This window comes from Pinus tabuliformis, chromosome J (genome assembly GCF_031772625.1).
Source record: "Pinus tabuliformis cultivar Carrire ecotype Pingquan chromosome J, CPIR1, whole genome shotgun sequence".
Lineage (NCBI taxonomy): Eukaryota > Viridiplantae > Streptophyta > Pinopsida > Pinales > Pinaceae > Pinus > Pinus tabuliformis.
In genome coordinates this window covers 1,261,609,255-1,261,625,555 of record NC_142295.1, presented here as the reverse complement: position 1 = coordinate 1,261,625,555, position 16,301 = coordinate 1,261,609,255, and the positions used below count along the sequence as shown (strand labels likewise).

Genomic DNA, 16,301 nt, shown 5'->3' with positions numbered 1-16,301 from the left:
TAAGAGCCAAGCTCTCCACCTGTCCTAATCCCATCCCAACGTGGTGTCCTCACCGACCTCATGTCTACTTTCCCTTGTCATATCGCTTTAAATGCAGGCTTCTGGTGGTATAGGGGTCTCAGTACAATATTCCCTCAGTTACAACTCTCACCCATCATAGTTTGTTATGGCTTCACAATCCTAGGAAGGATTTCTCACTAAGCACAATGTCACTGACATATGTAGCACTCATCGCACCCTCGAGTGCCTAATTTGGGATTTTAATGCCTGTGTTAACATGCATTCCTTGACCCACACTTGTCTTTCTCTAGATTTTGCTCACTCAAGGTCTCCCTCCCACCTGTTTGATCCATCCACGATTCTGCCCCTCTATAAATATACGGACCTTGTCTTAGGGTGGTGGTTTTTAAGCACTATTCGTTTGGAAGCGAAAGGTTTCCAATTGTCATTGTCCTCTTGGATGCGAAGGTGGGAGATTAAAGCTTTTGAGGAAGGTTTGTCTCTGCCTAACTTAGCATCACAATTTGTTTTTTGTCTCCAATCTTTTGATTTATGTGTGTCATCTCTCTTTTGTAATCCCTCCGGTCTCCACAGGTGCCAATATTCTTTGTGTCGTTTCTTCATAACACAGCGACGGGTCCCTCCTTTGAGTTTTTCATTGTGCTACCCACTTCATCAACCCAAATCACTGACTCCATGAGTATTTCTTTCAACTGCCCGGTATTGGTCTGTGGTGTCTGGTACTCTAGTACATTTTTAATCTAGTTTTGGTTTAGCCACGGGTTGGGTTATGGGCAAGGCTATTAAGTTTCTTGGGCCCAATTTGCCTTTTCCCTCTACAAAGTCTACCCCTGGGAGGTTGAAAATGTAAGCCTATTTGAGGCTCAATTTTTGGGACATACTCTACATGGCATTATGGGTCACTCTTCTTTTCTATGGTCGATGAGGCCCTCACTCTCCTTAGTCCCGTCAATTCTGTGAAATTGCTTGACGACTATCGTTGTCTCTTTTCTGCCCCTCCCTTACCCGTCCATAGTCCTACTCCCTGCCACTACATGACTCCCAGGCACACAGGGGCTTCACTCAATGAACCTGTAACATAGCACGTGCATTCGTGACATACTAAACAATACCACTAATATGACCACATATTGGAAAAAACTCTAAAAATCACATTATTTAACCCCCTACCAATATGAATCCAATACACCTTCCCAATTTGAAAAACCCCTACATTCACTAGATATTGTAGGTTTACATTTTTTCATTAGCATTTTTTATACCCCTTTATAGTTTTTCATTAACTTTGAGCTCCATTTGTTTATACTTGCCAATATTAAAACCCTTTACCCCCTATTATATGCTCAATATATTGTGTCAATTTTTCCTCAATATATATCCCCCAATATGAACCCACATGGTATGGTATTGCTCCCCCAGTGAAGCCCCTCTTCCCAGGCATTGTCTACCCAACCACCATGGTGGCGCTTCGAGTTCATCTTCCTTACATTGTCGTCATCTTTTTGGTTGACACTTAGTGGCTTACCACTTTGACTGGGTCCCCTCGAAGTAAGAAATGAAATCCTTCAATTAGAGGCAAAGGAGTTTGGGGACGGCTGTATTTTTCTTCCTCTGAGATCAATGACAACACCCTTCGTTGGACTCCTGACCCAGACAAATTCATAAAGAGGAGGCTCCATGTCCTTCACTCATTGTTTGTGCATTGTCAACTAGAAACCTTACTTCACATGGTAATCTGCAATTAAAAAGTCGACAATTATCAGTTATTTTCAGGGCAAGAGGAAATCAAGTGAATCGTTGAGGACATCAGATACACTCTAGATGACATTATGGCCACATTAACACGAGTTGAGCTTTCTATGGTGCCTGAATCAGAATTTGGATCAGATACGCAACTTGAAGCACCAACAATCATCAACACTCAAGCTGGGATTGCCTTGATCTCACCCCAAGGCAATCCCATTTCACTCTCCCCAATTGTCATATCGGATTAACAACTTCTCATGGTTTTTTCATCTCTTTTTACAAACAAGTTACTCATATCTTTTATGTACTCGATGGTTTTTTTTGTTGTTTTACTCATTGAGCCGAGAGGCTCATTCTATAGCCCAGTGTGAGAATGATGTGTAAGTATGTCCGTCCCTCTTAAAATAAAAATAAAATATTCTCTAAATAGAAAAGCAATGTCGGTTATAATAAACTATGTTTATGTATACTATGCATATTTAATTAGTTGACCATATGACGTAATATAATTTCATGTAAAATACTTAGAATTAAAAAAAACATGTGAGTAAGATGTTTAAACCTTATACTTTAAAAAAATATTTTAACACTTAATATCAACTTTAAGAAAAAAATGTTAAAAGAAAATATTTTAATGTTTATAGAATAAAATTATAAATAAAAGATTTTGATATGAATTAATATTGACATATTTTAAAAATATATTAATAATAAAAAACAGTTTAATGTTTGGAAATAAAAAGGCTCAATACATATGCTATGTAATCTCTATAACATTTAGAAATACAATTTAACATTAAAAAATTACATTTTTTCACTTAAAAAAATTTGATCCTTCCTTTTGTGCTTAACATGAATCTGTACTAATAATATATTTATGCAACATACTTACATATGAATTGTCGACTTGTTTATGCTCATTATCTTTTTAAACAAACCATGTTCCCCTAGCTTGATCCTTGTCAGTTTTTTGGCACAAGCCTATTAGAAATGAATTCCGGTAATCAATATTGTTACAAGCCTATGTGGAATGAATTCCGGTAATCAATATTATTACCCATAAAAATGGTTAATTTTGTCTTCACTGTTGGGAATATGGATTCTAAGAGAGCTTTTCTCATGGTAATCAGAAGCTAGGTATGTGGAATTAATTCCGGTAATCAATATTGTTACCGATAAGAATGGTGAATTTTGTCTTCACTTTTGGGAATATGGATTCTAAGAGAGGTTTTCTCATGGTAATCAAAGTATGTAATGTAGTATCGTTTTAGAGTAAATATAACTAAAAAAAATTGCGTAAAGGCACTGTAGTTAAAGGTTGTTGGGTCTTAGTTAGACCCTATTTAACAGCTAAGAAATAGCTTGAGGTTTTGTTCTTTCTTATTCATACAATAACTACAATGTTTCAATCACGTGTTAATCTAGCTTGTGATTGGATTCCTAAGCCCGTCGGATCAACCGGGAGGGGAACCAAACTATTAGTTTAGTTCAGAATCAACCACCTCATGGAATCATTATGCTAGTGCACTCTTTCTGTTGCTGAAGGTTACTCTATTATAGATGATTCACTGATAATGGCACATGTGTCTAAGCATTTAAATTAATGTAAATTTAAATTTAAAAATTCTATTACTTATTATAATTTTTTATTTTTTTTAACTATAATAAAAACGAAATATCAAGTATATCAAAATATATTTAATTTTAAATAAAAATAGATATAATTTTTAGTTTAAATTAATCAAAATCCAATTTAACCTTAATCATATTACAATTTTATCTTAAATTTAAAATAATATAAATTTTCATCTAAATTCATCCTAAATTATTTTAGTTTAACCTAAGTGACTATTAAAAAGTGAATATAAAACTTGAACTTACTAATTCAGGCTATCCTCTTACGATAGACTTATATTTGAAGCAACCAAATAAGGAGTTACAGTTACGTGTAATACAAATTTTGCAGATAGAGAACTCACCAGCTTTGTTTTCCAGCGAGTCTCTTGTCATGAGATTTTAGATACGAGTAATTAAATGAAAACTTATAAGAATTTTCTATTCCCAGCACTTTTGGATACGAGCAAAGGTTGTATGCCTACCTGACCACTATTGCGATAGGAACTGCAAAGATAATAAACACGTACATATAATAAACGTTACGAAGAACTAGAGATCTCGTCAAACTGGTAGCAGCAATGCAATATAGATTATCAGATATACTCAAAATTAATTGTATGATTCCACATTTCATGTTTTTTTTTTTTTTTCCTAAATGAAATTGGCACAATTCCACATTACATACCTTTTTCTTTTCTAAATCAATTCAGGGTGATATAAAGAACCGCTCTTGAACTCTTGGTTGCAGCAGCTCGCGGTTGATCGAACTCATGACCTCTGATGTGGCACTGATATAATCTACCAAACAAACCCTTCCACATTACATACCAATAATGAGAATGTCCTGTAAGAATGTAAAAATAACTTTATCCTCCACTAACATACTAATTCAGCCTTTGCACCCGGCGTGCATGATATGAGGGCTGGGGCGGATGGCTTTCGCTCCCCCAGCCGTGTTCGATCTCTGCGGAGGACTCCTTGCTTCGGGGATATTGTGACGGCTTTGCTGTAAAATCAGCTGGCTTCCGCCATACTCTGTCTGGCTTCGGCCATAATGTAATCTGGCTTCGGCCATATTATAATCTGAGGGTTTCGGCCATATATATGGATTTCTCTCTGAAAGAAAAAACATACTAATTCAGCCTATACTTATATATGAAACAATCACAATGCAATAGTATCCAACTTGAACCTATAACATCCTTAATTCCATATTTGAAAAAATAACTATATCCTCCACATAAAAAAGTGACCTTTCTAGTAGCAAAAATGAGTCACAGCGGCATCTTCCATTTTGTGCTAATTGATATTTCTCCCTGTTTCGTAGAAATTGTGTAAACCCTTTTTATGTTGCAAATCAACTAAACACAATGGGAGAAACCAGTTTTGTGTGGAGATGTGTCAGGGAATAGAGATATATCTCAGAAAAACTGTGAGTGGAAATTAAAAAGAGAAAATGGGACGCTAATGCTCGGGCAATCCACAAAAGTGTAAGTGTGTTTTCCATTCGTGGGTTTATCTCGACTATGTTAGCCTTACTGTCATATGTTAAAACAATTTTAAGTCTAAATAATTAAATTAATTAAAATCATGAAAATTAAGATTCTTAAAACAATTCTAAGTCCAAATAATTAAATTAATTAAAATCATGAAAATTGATATTCGCTCAACCATAGTGTCCAAGATAAACGTACTATCTTGAAGCAAACTTCCTCATATATTTATTTGTACTATTATCATTATTTGTATATAACATTATAAGTGTGAAGAATATAATACAGTAAGGCTCTCAGGGCTTTTCTGCAATGTCTGATTTGTATATTTTTGCTATTTATTTTATGAGTGTTTTATTATTAGTTTATTAAATCCCTTCCTGTGTATCGGAGGTATCTAACAACATCTTCCGATTCTAATCTCTTTACCTCAGACACCTCCACGGATGGAGGATTGTTAGTGTCATCCACGTCAATGGGGATGGAAGCGTCGTCCTCAGTACTGTAGAAAGAGCGTAATCTTTCTGCAGCAAGGACAACAAGTTTTCCAACACTTGGAACTCTATGAAGTGCAACTTTTTTCAGGTCACTTCCAGACAACTTTGAAATTTCTAGTCCTCAGTGAAACTGAAAGCTGCAAACTTGATAAAAGCATGGATTCCCTTTGTTCTAAGACCTCGAAGTTCTTTCGGCCACTGAAAATGAAATGCCTTGCTCAGGTAACCTCTTTCGTTCAAATGCTCTAGAAATTGAACCCACTCTGGCCATGGATGCTGCAAAATATCCAAGCCACCCTTGGCTTTCTCCGTCTTCGGCGTTGTCTTTTGTTGCTGCTCAGATTTCATATTTTTCTTCTCTGTCTTTTCTGAGGGAATAGAAGTGACAGATTTCACATTTTTCTTCTCATTTTTTCCAGAGGGAATAGAAATGACGGATTTTACACTTCTCGTCACATTTTGATTGGAGAAAATAGAAATGAGACTAGGCACTTTCTTAGTTATGGCGTCTTTGAAACGCTCGTCTTCCTTCATTTCCTTCGCATCAAGCTCTGAAAAATCATCATCCCGGAAGCCTTGAGAAATGGCTGAGAAAGACATGAATACCGTCTGTAGATGCAAAGGAACAAGTGATTTGGAGAAGACGCCATAGCCGCAGAAACCCCATGGACTTTTTGAGGAAACACCTGGAGATTTCTGCACGTTATCAGAAGAAAACGTCCCCATTTTCCGCTGGCATTTGTAGGTATTCGAGCGTCGAAGAAATGACAGGAATTGTTGAGCTCCTCGTGCAGCTGATCTGCTTCCAGCATACATTTTGACTGAAATTTGACAAAAATTCAAATCTAATCCGTATTTTTAAAGTTTTTGGAACCAGCGTGCGTTTAAAAAAAGGGAACCAGCACTTTCGTGGAAGAATGCGTAGAGGACGCCAGATCTGAAGATAAATTTTCAAGGTAGCAAATTAAAATGGAATTTCACGTGGCTTCAAATCATAAGTGGGTAAGATAAGTGTTAATCTATATCTTCAGTTTGCTTTCACATCATGTGATTACTTAAAACACTATCCTTCCAAGTAAATGAAAAGACAATGTCACATAACGTGAAATGAACTTTTTAGTGGGAGACAGTGAAAAGTATACTTTAGAAGATTTCGAATGTGAATAAATTTAAGATTTGGAAAGATTTTTCTAATGTGAGCATAACTCATTTTAAAGGAGGGAAAAGGTATGCTTTTTAATTTGTACAATTTTTTTTGGAGTGATAAGTTGGTTTTTGTAATATTTTGTTGTAGTATTTAGAGAGTGAAAGAGCAGAAAGTGAAGTTAAATTTTAAAAGTTATTGAAGTGAATTTGTTGTTTGAAAAAGGGTCTAAACAAACAAAATATTGTAACTGAAAAGTTGTTCTTGGGTGTAAGAGCTGGTTGTAACCTGTATAATAAAAAGGCATATTTTTTGTGGTGTTGAAATGTCCTAGATCCACTCGAAATTGAATAAGGGGATCTTAGGTACACCTTGTGTAGTGATTGATTGTGCATGTTTTGTTTCTAGTTTTGACACTGCAATCATCTTATCTAACACACATAAAGAGTCTAAAGCAAGTGAATGAAACAAGCACATTAATCACAACACTTGAAATTAAGAAGCTGCAACAAGCATTCAATCAAGCACAAACAATCACATTCATTTGCACAACTACAACACATAATCAAAGTTGGCAACATTAGCATTCTACATCATCAAACAAATTCACGCAAGGAAATCAAGTTAATGAAACTACAAACTCATGTAGACTACATCACCATTCAATGACAATTGGTCATTGTATAACTTGCAAAATCATAATTTGTAAGTTAACTTGTAAACAAATTCAAATAACATTGAGTAGAATTGTAAAGGTGCATTCTCGGTTGAAACCAACACTCAAATTGTGAATTTATAGGATGTAAAGTGAGTCAATTCTCCTCAACTGAGTCAATTAAGTGAGTCAATTCTCTTCAAGTGAGTCAATATAATTTGAACTTGTCATTGTAAACATTGGGTGCATTTTTGGTGGTATTTGACACCCTCATCCTTGTACAAAATTTAAGCAAGCGTGAAGTTAATTAAAGCAAATCAAGTGAGTGTGAAATTGATTCAAGAAAGTTCAAGTGAGTCTGTCAAAGATCAACATGGGCAAAGGAGGAAAACGCCTTAAATGTTCAGAACTGGAGATTAAAGATTTGCAATCATGAGTTACAGAACAAAGTTGGAATACTGGAATGGAAGTTGAAGCAGAATCAAACCTTAATCAATCAAATGACCAGTACATTAGAAGCAACGAAAGACTTTCAAATTGAGCTCGAAGTGAAAGAAAAACTCATTCATGCACTTCAAAATTAAGTTAAGTGAAAAGCAATATTTACTAAAAGCACAATGTGTAGAGAAGACAGATGCAAGTTGTGACACAGAAGACCTCATCACAACAGCAAATGAAAGTTGTGATACAAGTGATCTTATTCAGCATATTAATGAAAGTTGCAACACGGATGAACTAATCAAACAGGCTGATGTCAATTCCGAAACAAGTGATCTTATCCAACCAGTTGTACTTCTTAATGATGCAACAAGTAGTACGAAAGACCAAATTGATTAGTTTGATGCAACATGTCACATAGATGCATTGTTAATGCTTGATGCCTAGTGTGACACAGAAGGTTTAACAAATCAAGGACAAGATGTTAGCAGCAACAGCACGTATGAAGAAAAATAGCAAGATAGTCTTTCCAAGAAGGTGATCAGACATTGGGAAGAAATCTCCTTCAACAAAGATTGACATGGCCTAGGATACAACAAAGAAAACACTTTGTTTGTTCCAGATTTCTCAAAACCAGTTCAGTTTGTAAGTGTTGGTTTTCTAGACAGTGAGCAGAATATGGTTAAGTGTAACCATTGTAAGCGTAATGGCCATATGGAGAGTAAATATTTGACCTCCATCCTTGTCACCATTGTGGCAAGAAAAATCATTCGTCCAAAAGATGTTGCAAATGAAATCAATCACCCAGAGTGAAGATCAATTACTCATGGATTGATCCTTGGAAGTGGTCACCTACAGTCAAACAGTTGTTTATGTGTTACCGAAGGATTCATTCTCACACGAAGACCAATTCTATAGTAAAATGAAGATGGTGAAACTTTCCTACACATGAAGGAGGGAGTTCAGAAATCAAGTGAAAATAATTGTCTCTCCTTTTCAACTGACAAAGGGGGGAAATGATACTGGAATTAAGGGTGGTTGTCAGACTGAAAGTCTCATCAACATCAAATTAGCCAGTGGGCAATTTCAACATCAACAAATTCGCCAATGGGCATTCTCAATACTTTGTCAGTGGACAAGAAAATTCGCCAGTGGGCATCATCAACATTCTATCAGTGGACAAAGGATGTTGATTGAAAGCAAAGGACAAATGGATCCTTTTGTAGCTTGGCACATGATAGAGTTGTCAAACAAAATTTCAGAGATGAATTAGACTTACAGTTGACTCATGTTCTCTTCGAATTAGAGTTTTTTAAGCATCCAGCTTTTGCGGTTTTTCAGGCAGTGTTTTTTGAGGATCAACACTTTCAGCATGAGGACTTGGAGATGGTACCAGGTTCTTATTTTGGACTTATCATTGAGGGGGGGAATGTTAGCCTCACTCTCATACGTTAAAACAATTCTAAATCCAAATAATTAAATTAATTAAAATCATGAAAGTTAGGATTTAATCCTACCTTTCTAGATTGAGTTTTTTCCTCATGGGTAGGAGTAAGTTTAAGCCTAGTTGGTTGAGAGATTCTCTCCAACTAGTTAGTCTCCTAGATTAGTGTTTGGTTGAGATATTTGTTCAACCATAATGTACAAGATAGATGTACTATCTTGAGACAAACTTCCTCATGTATTTATTTATACTATTATCATTATTTGTATATGACATTGTGAGTGTGAGGAATATAATACAGTGAGGCTCTTGGGTCTTTTCTGCTATGTCTAATTTGTATATTTCTCCTATTTATTTTATGAGTGTTTTACTAGTTGTTTATTAAATTTCTTTAGTCTAATCCCCTCACAATCTACAAAACTAGACCATGGGTGCAAGCGTAGTACCCAGAACTCTTTAAAAATCAAACCAATACGGGAATGGTTGTTCTAAAGGTTCTTCATGTGAGCACCTTTTAACCCATAGGCTGCATTGTCTCGCTCAGCTAACTGCCAGGTGGCTTTTCGACCTCTGTATGTCTTCTTCTTGTTGTTGTAAACAAGACAATTGAGTTCTTTCACCACATCTACGAGTGGAAGAGGAAGTTTCTCACCCTTCTCCGGCTCCTCTGCCTGGACCTGCTTCCTACCAATAAATTCATTAAGTATAATGATGCAATGGGGTATTAAATGATGCATTAGGGTAACTGGCACCTCTAGTGTTAAATCTTCAACTAATATGTCTCTCTCATAAGAACCGTGATCGAAATACTAATCAATTGCTCGTTTGGATCCCTCTCGATTTTGTAGTTTCTGTATCCAAAAGTGCACGACTACCTAAGCAATACCATCTAAAAACTTATAATGATTTACGGTGTCAGTAGTAATAATAATGGCGGGGCTCCCATTTCTGCAACTATATCGCCTTTCCCAATGCACCGCTTCTGGCAAGTTGTCAATTTCCATTCTCAAATCAAATTAGCGTCTCGGGTAGTGCAGTGCAATTAAATCTGCGTCCTGGGCAGTGCACTGCAACCAGATAGGGTGCCTAAGACAATGGACTATTGAATGCTCCTATAGCCATAGAAAGGGGAAGGGAATATTGGAAATGAGTACATGTATTATGAACCATTACACATGACTAAAACTTTTTTTTCTCTTTTTTCCATAAAACCTTTTTTTCGCTTTTTTCCATGGAAAAAAACGAAAAAGAGGTTTTAGTTATGTGTAATGGTTCATAATACATGTACTCATTTCATATAGGGATAAACTAACAAAGTTACTAACAGTAAGCCTTTTTTTTATATAAGGATAAATTAAAGAAATTATCTTTAGTGAGATTTTTTTGGAAGTTTTTACAAGTATAATTTTTCTAAAATTCAGGAAGAAATTATTGAAATCACAAATTTGATGAGTAACTTCTCCACAATTGAAATGCCTAGGGTCTTTCAGGGTGTTGAATTCATATATAGAGTCAAAAACCAGTTTAAATAACATAAATCAAAATTTCACCTCAAAATTTTCCATATAATTTTAACACTAAAAAATCCCAAAAAATCACATTAAAAACAACTCCTAAACAAACTACTAAACACACTTAAGCACATAAACGAGTTTTCGATCTAGATTAGCCAAACTAAGCTATGTACGTTTCTTGAAAGTAAATGGTTGTGCTTGCGTGGGTGCGCAGGATAATGGACAGTGGCAACGAAGGGAAGTTTTGAATACCAACCAAAAAAAAGCGCGAAGGCGAGACATTGCCTCATTGTCGCTCAAACACAACAATATTTATTTTAGGGTTATTTATGTTATTTTATAATAACATTTAATTGATATTAATTTCTTGTTTATTAAATGATTTTTTTTTAAATATAATATCTATATATATTATTTTTTTGAGTAATTATTTATTTTTAACAATAAGATTGAAAGCTATTACATTGAAGTTGATTGTATTACTAGTAGAAATTAAAGTTGAATGTGTCACTATGTCATTAATAGGAATTAAGTAGAGAAGATTCCAATAATTTCTCCAATTATCCAAAATAAATACAATCAACAAATTTATTTAAATAAAATTTATTAATTTTTATTTTTTTAGTTCGCAAAAGTTATATTGGTTATATCATGGTTCTGTCCCTAAATAACTCCTTGTCTCTAATAAAGCAGGGCAATGCAATAACATCCAGGAAAAAGCGCCCATCACCGGCGATCCAACACTCTATGAACTTATTTTATTTTTATTAAACCCAACTAATTAAATATTAAAATTAGATTTATTTTATTTTTATTAAACCCAACCATATATCTAATTTAAAATATAATTAATAACCATAATACTTATTTAAAATTATTTCAATATCATATTTATTATTAACAATTATATATTTTATTTTTATTAAATAATTTTATATTAATTAAATTATTATATAAAAAATAACTTTAGATTAAAAATTATGTAAAATTAAATAAATATTAAAATAATAACTATATATACTTTAACTCTTATATAAATAAATAATTATATATTTAATTTAAATAATTATAAATATATTTATATTAATATTATATTTATTATAATTTTATATATAATAAATTACATCAATTAAATACTTAAATAAATAATAAATAAATACTATAATAAATAAATAAAAATAGAATAAAATTTAAAAGGCATCTTTGTTGATCACAAACGGAAGTCCCCATCATTACAGAGCCATAGCAATAGGGTTGTTGCTATTTGCACCTTTATAGCTCCATAAATGCTCGTCCTTTACAGCCCAGAGATCCATTCTCCTTACCTCATGGCATGTTCTCGACCATGCATCCATCGAATGTTGACGTAAAGAGGGGTCTCTAGGCTATAAAAGACGAGCATTTATAGAGCTATAGAAGTAAAAATAGCAACAGCCGAAAAACGAAAAAACACTGAAAACATGAAATACTACTGAATCATCTCTGCCTACGCACCGTAGCAACTAATCCTGCTACTTGCTATATCGTCCGAAGGGCTGATATAATAGCTATACCTATATCTTCCGAAGGGCTGATCCCTCTCCGCATACGTACGGAGTATTTCCAGAGCATGTTGTGGGCACCTTCCCCAATGCGGGCGGGGCTCGACCTAGAGGAATGGAAAGAAAGGGCTTTAGATAGTAGGGGCTGGCATGCAAAAGTAAATGTCTTTTATTGGAGCTGTGAGATACCTTTGTTGGCGTTGACTATTTAGAAGCGGGGATGTAAAGGCCGGACTCGATAAATACGGAGGCATAAATAGCGCTAGTTTACCTTTTATCTATATCCATATTCTTCATCGTCATCTTTCAAATAGTGAGTAATATTAATTTTTTTGGTGAGAATATAAAATAATTTATTTTATTTTTATATTTATTAAATAATTATATATTTAAATTAACTAATAAATGAATAAAAGTACTATATGACACTTATTATTAGCTAAATCTGATTTTTTTTAGTAATTTATTTCATTAAATAAGTTGTGCTCATATGAAAAGTAATAGTTTTTTTTTTTTTTTCCGAAGGTGGTAAAACCTATCAACTCAGGTGTCAAACCAACAGTGAGGATAGCCATCTCTGGCTGCTAACCGCGAATGCTGGGTTTGACTCATCACTGTTAAATAGGAAAACCACGCCACCTGGTATAACCCTGCTGGTGGTCCGTAATCGGGAGCAGGCTCTCACTCCTGCCAGATGCCTCTGGGTCTTGGGCCGTTAACCTGTTTCCTTACGTCCGAGGAAGACGAGCTCTTAGCCAAGCAGAAGCAGTTTTACGGCATACTCCAGGCCGAATATGAAAAGTAATAGTTATTAGTAATAATAATGTAATATATTTGTTTTAATTTTATTATTTAATATATAAATAGTGAGTTAATAAATAGACAAAGAGTACACATGTGGTAAGTAGTTATTGAAAATTAAGAGTGATATCTGACTTCTTTTACCAAAGTAAGGTGATATGTGGCTTCTCTTACTATTTTGCAAAATCAAAATAATAACTTTAATTTTTTTTATTTATTAACTTACTTCACTAAATGAGTTTATTATTATTAATGATGAAAATACACATTCATTTTATTTTCATATATATTAAGTAATTATGTAAAAAGACAAAGTACTCAAGTCACAAGTTATTATTATTAATTAATTAAGTAATAAATAGACAAAAGCTCATGTCGCTCAAGTCACAAGTGATCATTAAAAATTAGGTAGATAAAATAATAGATGACTCCATCAACAATTAGGTAAATCTCAATTAACATGTTATGTATATATGACTCTGCAACTATTAAACATACCCTAATTTTAGTGGTGGCTCAACCACTCATGATTGTAGAGCATGTTATTTATATATGACTCTGTAACTATTAAACATATTCTAATTTTGGTGGTGGCTCAACCACTCATGATGGTAGAGAATGAGTGATGGTAGAGAATTGAACTGATGATTTTGGAATAGTAAAAATGTTTTACAACCAGCATTCTATTAATTAAATTAACCCTCAATGCTTATTAATTAGCATGTTAAATAAGTTGTCATTATTTATAATCTTATAATATAAAGTATAGTTATAAATAGTTATTATTAATAATGATAATAAGATGTTTTTTACATTGAAATTGAAACATAATATACTATTGAATATTTTTTATATTTATTTTCATAATTATTCTAAATTTAAATCTAATTAATTTAAAATAGTTTTATCTCTATAGTTATTTCTGATTTAGCCTTGTAAAGGTAGTAGCCTAATACACCAATGAATTGTTGGTTATCCTCCTATTCAGGATGATAATTGCATATCCCCCAATTTGAGTAATCCCAAAATGATATAAAAAGTTCGACCCATTGTAAGTAGGAGACAAAAGAAATAGAAGATTATTTGGTGTAGCTAGGACTTTGGAACTTTAACCACCTATAAGTAGGAGTGGAAAGAAATAAAAGATTATTTGGTGTGGCTAGGACTTGGAACGTTGACCACCTATATGGGATAACAACACAATGCTTTAAATTCTAGTTCTTTTTGGGGAACTATACCACCATACTACAAAAACGAAAACCAAATAACATCTATTTAAAACCCATATCTAGTAACATAATGAATGAAACTAATAGCTAGTACCTACTTAGAAGAAAAGTTAGAAGTCGAGGTTATAAGCACTCCAGTTATAGGTGGTTGGGTCTTAGTTAGAGCCTACTTATCAGCTAAGGAATAGCTTGAGGTTGTATTCCTTCTGATTCATTTACAAATTGTACAACATTTCAATCACATTCACCTACTCTCCCATCTAGTCAACCAAGGAAGGAAACAAACGATTGGTTTAACTCGAATCAACTACCACATGGAATCATTATAGTAGTCCGCTCTTTCCGACTACTCCATTATAGATGATCTATAATCAAACTATTTAAATTAAATAAATAAATAAAAATATTGAAAATTAATTTATATTTAAAAATATATTAAATTTTAATGTATTAATTTTTTTTTAAATATATAGAAAAATGTATTATTATAAAAATACAATAAAAAATAGTATCAAAGAAATAGAAAAATATATTTAATTTTAAAATAACAAAATAAAATTTATTTAGTAAACATAAAATAAAAATACATTTTTATTTTATTTTGATTTTAATTAAAAATTATATAATTCTTAATCTAAATTAATCAAACTCTAATTTAACCGTAACCGCATTATAATTTTACTGCGAGTTTGAAGTACTATAATTTTTTTTTTATCTAAATCAATCCTTGTTTAGTTTAACCGTAAGTGAAAAATAACATTAAAAACTTAATATAAAAATTGATATAAATTGATAGCATACGGAATAAAACCACCTCGGATGAATTACATACCTGCATGCTTCTGCAAGGAGATTCAACAACCCAATTGAATCCTAGCACAATTAAGAAATTAGAAATACAATTAAAAAATCCCTAAATTAGGACAAATTAGAAAAGATTGTCCTTAGCAGCAATGCAATATTGTATGATTCCACATTACATACCTACAATGAATGAGAGTCCTGTAAGAATGGACAACTCCACTAAAATTAATTAAAAACAAATCAGCCAAATGGAAAAATGGACAAAGATTTTTAAAAACGCTTATGAAAGCTGGATAGAAAAAGAAATGTCGTTTAAATTAGCCACATCACCCACGCGCCTTATGATAATTACGTGGCTGCCGCAACCAGGCTACCATCTCAACTCGAGTGAAAATAGCAAATAATGAGCACATTGGACGTACCTTTCGACTTGTCTTTAAAAGAGAGAAACGGGTAAGATCAAAATAGCTCCTCTGCCACCGCCTTAGATAAATTAATCAAACTCTAATTTAACCCTAATCATATTAGAATTTTACCCTAATTTTACAATAGTATAATTTTTCATCTCAATTAATCCTAATTTATTTAACCTTAAGTGAAAATTAAAGTTAAAAAATTAATATAAAAGTCACACAGAAATAACAATACATAGACCATAGTGGAAATATCTGCTACTCTGGAGTCCAAGCTAAGGAGTACAAGAAGGAATTCGCAAGGTAAAGCTGCTGAAAGGCGATACCTCTTTGGTAAAATCGGTGCCCACACTAGTTTCTTCAACGCTTTAATGGATTTATCCACATTCCAAGTTGGTGCCATAACAAGATTAAATCACCCATTATAAGCTTAGAGTCTACCGTAGTTGATAATTATTTGGAGCCTTTCTTGATTGATTTCCAGCTGTAATCCGTATATTAGGGTTTCATACTATACTGCATTGCAAGTAAGAGAAACTGCAATCGACCTCGCCCAAACAAAGCTCTCCGTGGGTCATAAGGGTTGACTTTGAAAGACAAGGGAGATCGATGTCGAAAAGTAATGATACAATCAACGACTGATGCTGCAAATAAACTAAACACCATGGGAGAAACCAGTTTTGTGTTGAGATATGTGAGGAGAAGCCAATTTTGTGTGGAGATCTGGTAGGGACTAGATATATAACTTAGGAAAACTGTGAGTGTCAATTAAAGAGAGAAAATGGGATGCTGACGTTGGCTGGGCAATCCACGAAAGTGAGTTTGCATTCGTTGTGCATCTCGACTAATCCCCTCACAATTTACAAAACCAGACCTCGATGCCAGCGTAGTACCGATAACTCTTTAAAAATCAAACCAATACGGGAATGGCTGTCCTAAAGGTT

At 33.6% G+C, this 16,301-nt stretch overlaps 1 pseudogene; it reads right to left on the bottom strand.

Moving 5' to 3' along the window:
• Positions 1–5,237: 5,237 nt before the first annotated feature.
• Positions 5,238–6,190, bottom strand: LOC149231824 (uncharacterized; annotated as a pseudogene).
• Between the last annotated feature and the right edge of the window lie 10,111 nt (positions 6,191–16,301).